The sequence below is a fragment of the Nicotiana tabacum genome, chromosome 8 (assembly GCF_000715075.1).
Source record: "Nicotiana tabacum cultivar K326 chromosome 8, ASM71507v2, whole genome shotgun sequence".
Classification (NCBI taxonomy): Eukaryota; Viridiplantae; Streptophyta; class Magnoliopsida; order Solanales; family Solanaceae; genus Nicotiana; species Nicotiana tabacum.
This window is the reverse complement of record NC_134087.1, coordinates 145,761,076-145,769,057: the sequence shown is the minus strand read 5'-3', so window position 1 is coordinate 145,769,057 and position 7,982 is coordinate 145,761,076.

Here is a 7,982-nt window from a genome sequence, read left to right as displayed (position 1 = left end):
TCTCAGTTTCACCAAAGCCTGAAGATTTGATGAAACTTGATAGATCACCCTGCTTGTTCTCACGCCATCACCATACTTCATACTATTTCTTCTTTTCCAAAGTTCCCAGACTATGCATGAGGGGAGTGCTTGCATTATTGGTTTTAGCCTTAAGCACACATTTGCAGTCCAATATTTTGTGATTGCTTGGTGCAATGTAAGTCCCTCCACATCTATTCCTGCCCTCGATAGAAAATACCTCCAAGTTATCTTTGCAGTTTCTGATCTAAAAAAACAAGTGCTTAAGAGATTCCTCATCAGGCTGTATACAACACCAACATTTTGATGGCATGCAGTAGCCTATCCTTTTCAAGAAATCATCTAAAGGTAGTTTTGCTTTCCACACTTTCCACATGAAAAATGATATTTTAAAAGGAAGTCCCTTCACCCAAATCATTATATAAGCTGTTCTTGGTTCGTCTCTTCTTCTCGTATACTCCCATGCTGACTTAACACTAAAATATCCTCTTGTTTCCAGCATCCAACACGGCCTGTCAAGAACCTGCATCTGTGAATGTGGTTTGATTTTCTCCATAATGTGTACTGCTAAGTCTTCAGGAAGTATTTCATATAGCCTGGCCACATCCCACTCACCATCTAAGGTAACATCATTTACATTATGTACATTTTCATCAATGCCAAAGTCCTGAGGAACTAAAAAATATAGTGCCCCAAGACCTGTCCAATTTTCATACAAAAATAGTGAGGATCCCATTTTTGTTTGCCAAAGGATTTGATGTTCAATCAGATCTCTACATTCCAACATTTTTCTCCAGATTTGAGACCCCCTTTTCCACAGAACAATAATAGGATTTAATTTTTTGCAGTATTTCTGACATACGAAAGCGCTCCATAGGCTCGGTTTTGTTCTGAAATTCCACCACAACTTACTGAATAATGCGTTTGCTACATCATGCAGTGACCTGAAACCTATTCCTCCTTCTTCAATTGGCATGCATAAGGTATTGCATGAAGCCCAATGCCTACTAGTTCCTCCTACAGTGCTGCTCCAAAAAAACCGAGAAAACAATTTGTGCAACCTATTTATCACATACTTTGGAGGGTTTACAGCTGAAAGTAGATGCATAGGCATGCTATGCAATACATGGGATATGAGAACTGCCCTGCCCCCTACTGATAATAACTTGCCCTGCCATGATTGCATTTTGTCCATTACCTTAGTAATTAGGGGCTGATAGAATTCTAGCTTTCTCCTTGCATAAAATATCGGACAACCTAGATATATGATAGGGAAATCATTCCTATAAATGCCTATGATCCTTTCTACCTTGCTGACCACTTCCATGTCTGTTAAATGATGCAGGTACACAGCTGATTTGGTCTTGTTAACAAGCTGCCCAGATGCATTTTCATATTCCTTCAGCACTTTGACCATGATGCATGCACAATTTCGATCAGAGTAAGGTTACTATGGGGGTTTAGACTAGTACCCTCAAGCGGACAACTTGAGGGGGAAAGGCACGGAATCATCGACTGCACTGCTGATCGACTGGTTTTACCGCAAATAAGCCTTTCAGCATTTAAGGGTAATAAATAGGAAGAGCGCAACCACTCATCAAGCGTTGCTATAGGATTAAATACGCACGAGTGGAATATGATGTGGAGCATGATTTATGCAGCAATAAATAGCATGTAGTCAAGTATTTGCACGTAGAAAAAATAAATACAGTATTTAAATAATTGAAAGACAATTACAGAAAAAGAAAACAAAGAGACAAGTCAGTTTCAGGAATAAAATAATTATAAATGCTTAAAATAGGCAGTTAAATTCAAATAATTGGAAAGGATACGAGATGGAGCATGATTGGACTAATTCACAAAAGATAAGTTCATTATGGTAAGAGCCTAAAGGTATCCCCAGCAGAATCGTCATGCTGTCGCGCCCCTTTTTTCCTCCGCAGAGAAAGTCCGGGTTCCGACATTCATGGGGGTAATAACTCATTCCTTTGGGATTTGGGTATTTGAATAGTCGCCACCTAACGGATTATGGTGCGTTAGGGCACCTAGAGTGATTAACTCTTAGACTAGTTTGCATTACCAGATATTTAGGGTAAGGGCTCGAAATAACCTTGAGGATAAGGTGTTAGGCACCCCTATCGGTCCATAATGGTGGGTCCCGACCGAACTTATACTTATGAATTAGTCCTTTAACAAATAAGTAGTTGAAACACATAATTGCAAGTAAAAGCATGTTGGACATTGTATGACTCAAATAATAAGACAAATTGTTTGAACAAGTTTCATATAAAAGAGTAAAGTTTAAACATCGGAAATTGGGAAAGAGGGGTCCTAGGTTGGTTAGCCTATAGGATCACCCCACACAATGCCTGGTAAACACTCCTCAATGAGGGGCTACACGTGACATTAGCACGTAGTCATCATATCCCTTTTCTACCCAATTCCCTCCCCTTGGTCATAGCCTAAAGCATTCTAGCAACCTTGAAAATGTCCTATGCGTGCACTACCCGTCCTTCCTTGTGGCCCTGAAAGTATTTAGGACCTCTAATTTAGGTAGTTCTAGACCCTCCTAAGGTTTTAAATGACAAGAGTCTAGGCGTCAATCAAGAATACGTAGGACTGCATTTAAAGAGAGCAAATTACAGGCTCACAGTCACCTCCACAAATATAACAAGTAAATGCACGTCTTCAAACAACAGTCAAGTATTTAAGAGAAAATCCTAGAATATGATATCTAGGTGAGCAGGGATTATACAGTATTGAATTAGGCCAAAGTTTCAAAATCTTATTTAGCTTGCCTACTGATTTAGACCTATTAAATCTGAAAAGTTTTAAATATTCAAAGCACAACTTCAGAGTTGCAGAATTTAAATCGCCCTATAAGCTTGTCTAAACGCAGGACAGTGATGTCCTAAGAGCATGATATCTACATTGATTAGGTAAAATAGTGAATAGTTTTAAACGGACACTTGAGATCCTATAGACATGTTTTCTAGCGGTAGTAAATTAAGGCAGTGTTTGAAAACTCATTAAAGAAGCGGACAGTTGATTAAACCAGTTTAAAAGGAACTAACATGGATTAAACTGATTTGTTTAACTAAATTGATTTTAAGTTCTATAGGTAGGATTTCTACTAGAACTAATTTTAAGTTCAATAGGCAGGATTTCTACTAGAACTAATTTTAATTCCTATAGGCATGGTATCTAATTGTTAAGAGCTGATTTTGGAACTTATAGGCATGATTTCTAGTGAAACAAATATTGTAACAAAAACTTAACTTAGTCACTTTACACTCTACAGGCATGATATCTAATTATAAAACCATTTAGATCCTATATGCATGATTTCTAATTACAAAGCCATTTAGATCCTATAAGCATGATTTCTAATTATAAAGCCATTTGGATCCTATAGGCATGGTTTCTAGTATGGTGGAAGTAAAGCAAGCATAGCAAATGCATTAATACAAGCCCTATAGGCATGGTATCTACCCGAATTACCCAACATATATATAACTACCCACCCCTTTTCACTAATAACCCCAATGTTGTTTACAAATAATTATTATAGACCAGCTGAATAAATTACATAAACAAATAAAAAAACAAGTTAATTATAGGGAGCCTGAAGCAGGCCCAAATTACTTCACAAGCCTCCAATAGCCTCACATGCCAAAGTTCCATAGACAGTATCATGTCTAGGTGTGTCAAAGTTCCCTAAGGACCTCAAGGATCCCGGGCAGTGCTCACACCTAGACCCTTTCTCAACAATAACTGATTTAAGTGCAGTGTGGAAGGGCCAGCTCTGACATGCCATAGTTCAGAGAGATCTCAAGGATCTCAAGGCAGTACCCATGCTAGAGGGGCAGAACCTAATAATCTAGGAGTAATGTAAGAGTGCTTGACCTAGTTTTGAAATGGTTTTGATATGAAAAAAAATAGTGTTGAAAAGGGCTCAATTAAGTAAAGAAGTTTTATGAAAAATAGGAATTGATTAGTAATAAAACAGTTTTGAAAATAGTGAACTTGTGAGAAATCAGCAAACAGTTTAAACAACACCATTCAGACACAAATTTCACTCAGGGAGTATGGGAATTGGGGACATATAGAACATATTAATGTAACAGCAAGAGCATAGAAGTTTCCTTTTCAGAGTTCTTTATAGGATTTAGGTGTTAATCGTATAGCCATAGAACAAACAGTGAGAACATAGTTATACTAAGCAGAATTGAACATAGGGTCAGAAGTACTTAGGGAGTAGTAAGTAACCTAGCAAAGTAGATTACTATCAGGAATTGTGTAAACAAACAGACAGACAATCATATATGGAGTAGAGTCAAATTGAGACATGCTAGAGAAAGCAATAGACAAGTCATCAGACATGTTAATCATAAGGTTAATAGGTAGTACTCATATATGCTAAGTGAAACTAGGATTTAAGCATGCTAGTTACATATCAAAAAGTCAAGTGATAGACAGGAATCAGTAAACTAATGCAGTAAGAGAACATATAGAGTTTTGAATTTGTCATTAAATCATAACATACCAGTTAAGGAGAGCAGACACAAAGTATAGAGTAGTGTAGTGCAATAACTAGCCTTGGCTTATAGCCAGCTAGTTCAATAGAAGTAGCAAGTAGCAGAAAAGAGGAGAAAGCTTTAAGCATAGGAGAGAGTTTTTAAACTAGTCTTCTTGTTCTGAACTTAGAATAAGGGGGGTTTATATAGTAATCAAAAACTCAACAAATAAGGTAAGAGATCAATTAGTAGCAGGGAAGTCAAACGTAAATCAGCAAGTTCCTCCCTTAATCAAAGGACAATTAAATCAACGGTAACATGTGCTAAGTTTAAGGAAAAGAATCAAGTAATGTTTAGGTATAGAATATGCAATTAGAGGTAAAGGAACAACAGTTTAATTAAGGAAATAAATCAGTAATAATCAAAGGAATACAAACAAGGCAGGAAAAACAATTAAGGGAAGCAAATTCAATCAAATTGAGTAAAGAGGTAAGAATCAAAAACCCAAAATCTCGCAAGATCGTCGCGGTTCAGACCCTTTGGATTGATCTGTGCATTAAAAAATTAAGAAATAATGTTTTTCAGAAGAGCGCATTTTTGCAGTCCATTATACGGTTGCATAATAGCTATGCAGACCGATAGTCGCCGCAGAGTGAGACAGTTTGATGGTTAATTTTGAGGTCAACTATGCGGCCAATTATGCGATCGCATAATCAATATACGGGCTGCATAGTCATCGCATAATCTCCTTGGAATTTTGCGAGGGGCAGTTCTGCAATGCACTATGCGACCGCAGAACAGGTATGCGGACCGCATTCTTGTCGCATACCTGGGCAGTTTGTTCATGTTTTGGGGGCTATTTTGCGGTCCCTTTTGCGGACGGCATGTCAATTATGCGATCGCAGATTGTGTCGGGGATCCTATTTCTAACTTTTAAAACCCGACCCCATCTAATTAAAAACACCCCATTAGACCCCTTTTCTGTTATTTTACTGCAAATAGAGTGAGAGAGGGAGTTCTAGATGGAGAAACTAACTCTAACCAAGTCACTACAATCCTTGCCCAAATCTTTGAAGACTTTCAAGTAAAAATTGCTAGGCCTTCATCCTAAGAGGTAAGAACTTTGTGCCCTGATCTATGATTTCAAAATTTTTATTAAAATAAGTGATTAACAAGTGGGTTCATGGGTATAGGGATTGATTATCTTGCATGCACAAATAATAATAGGGTATGGGGAGATTGTGAGTTAAAAAGATAGCAATTGGGGTGTAGGATGATAAAAATCTCTCACAAAAGGGTCCTAAAATCACAATGCACACTTAGTGCTTGATAATATACTCAAATGAGCTAGAATCCTAATCATGTCTATAATTATTGGTTCATCTTGTAATTCTCATAAAATAGATCAAAGTTGCTAAGAGTTCCGGAATTTTGTAAGAATTTAAGGAAAGCCCTATCGAGGTATGTATGGCTAAAACCTCATCTTCTTAGAAATTGAGCTCCGTTGGTGTCTATGCAAATGTGGTAAGACTAAAATTTGATTGAATTATTGATTGTTATTTCACATGAATTGGTTTTGAAATTTTATTTTTGAAATATTACATTTATATGAAAGGTATGCCTCAATGTGTGCAATGCACTATTCTAGATATTTAAAGATGTGCGAAGAATATGAACCATGTGTTGAAATGCCAAGACTTCCTGCCAACTATGTGAAATCTTACCTATGCTTACAACTTGAATTACTTTTGTATGTGCCTATGATCCTAAATTACAAGGTTAATATTGAACGTGGAAATGATGTGATAACATTGAAAGTGGATGTGATGTGATAATCGTGTCCCTAAGTACCTATGAATTGATATATGTGAAATAAAGATTGAAATGAAATGATTAATGAGAAAGGAACAACGTCTTGGTAAGGCAACCTAGCCGATCTGGCCGTGATCGGATGCCATGCCGCACACATGGTGGTATTGTGCTGATATCGAATTCCGGAAAGTTAGAATGAGATTATGATTGAGGTACATGTCTCAAATGAGGCAACCTAGCTGATCGGGTCATGATTGGACTCCGCTCAAGAAAGCGGTGGTATTGTGAATGATGATGAACAGTATTAAATGCCCCAAACTAAAGCTATGCAAATTATGTGAAAGTTATATGATTCTTTTATTTGATGATGTGGTGTTCGGTTAAAGCTTTTGATTGTCCCTTGTGATTGCCTTGTTCTTGTATGATAGTTCTTTCTAATAAGATGGTGTTTAGTTATACATACTAGTACTATTCCATGGTACTAACGTCCCTTTTGCCGGGGGCGCTACATTTTTGAATGAATGTAGGTGGTTCTATAGCGGACAGTGCCAATCGCAGGTAGCAGAGTATTCTCCTCTCAAAAGTCTTGGTGAGCCCCTTTCCTTCGGGGGTTATACTGTACACCTTTTGTTATAACATTTCCACTTTTGATGTATAGCCGGGGCCTTGTTGTCGGCGTTATCATAACTGTCTTTTGTATCCTTAGAGACTCCGTAGACGTTTGTGTGGGTTGTGTACGGGTGTTGGATGGGTCCCTAGACTATATTATAATTCTAAACTCTTGTTTCTTATAAAGTGTAACTGTATGAAATCTTGGAAACTTAACCATGGTGTAAGGTTGTGATATAAAGTGAACTAACAATGTTGAATGTACGATCTTTCCAATTGTCTAAATAAATGAAAGCATGGTTTCCTTAATCATATTGAGTTGGGTAGAAAGTGTTTAAAAAGGCTTGCTCAATTGGATTCACTCGATTGAGCACCAGTCGCGCCTCCCGAGGTTGGGGTGTGACATTCAGAGTAATCAAGGGTTCAGTCAAAGAGAAAGTCATGGAAGAATCAGCATGCTTAGCATATAAAATGAGGTAGAGCATGAATAGTCAGGAATCGATACATAATTTTAACAAAACAAAAGTTAAACAGCACTTATTCAAGGAGAAGTATACAAGTCTTGCATGAATGGTCAGTATGAACACAAGTACATAATATCAATGAAAGTCCGAACTAGGAAAATTCAGTAAAAGCATATTAGGACAAGAAAATCATAAGAAGTCACAAGAACCCAAGACAAGAACACAATCTGATGTACCAATATCCACAAATCAAACGAAGAACCCCAAAAATTAGGGTTTTTAGTACAAATGGGATAGGGTTGTAGCAGGTTCATAAAAATAGTCAAAACTGTATGAGAAGCAGACGTTTAAACACAAAGAATCATCGAACAAATTTTAAAAAGAAATTCTGAAAACCCTAATTTTAGAAAAAGATGAAAATCACTTGAAATTATACGATTCTTGTAAAGAATCTCGAGGCTATTATAAAACTCACAGGAAACAAACTCAAATCACCTTATATCTGTACAGATCTAGGAGGTTTTTAGAAAAGAAATTAAGGTTTCGAAGAGAACCATACAAA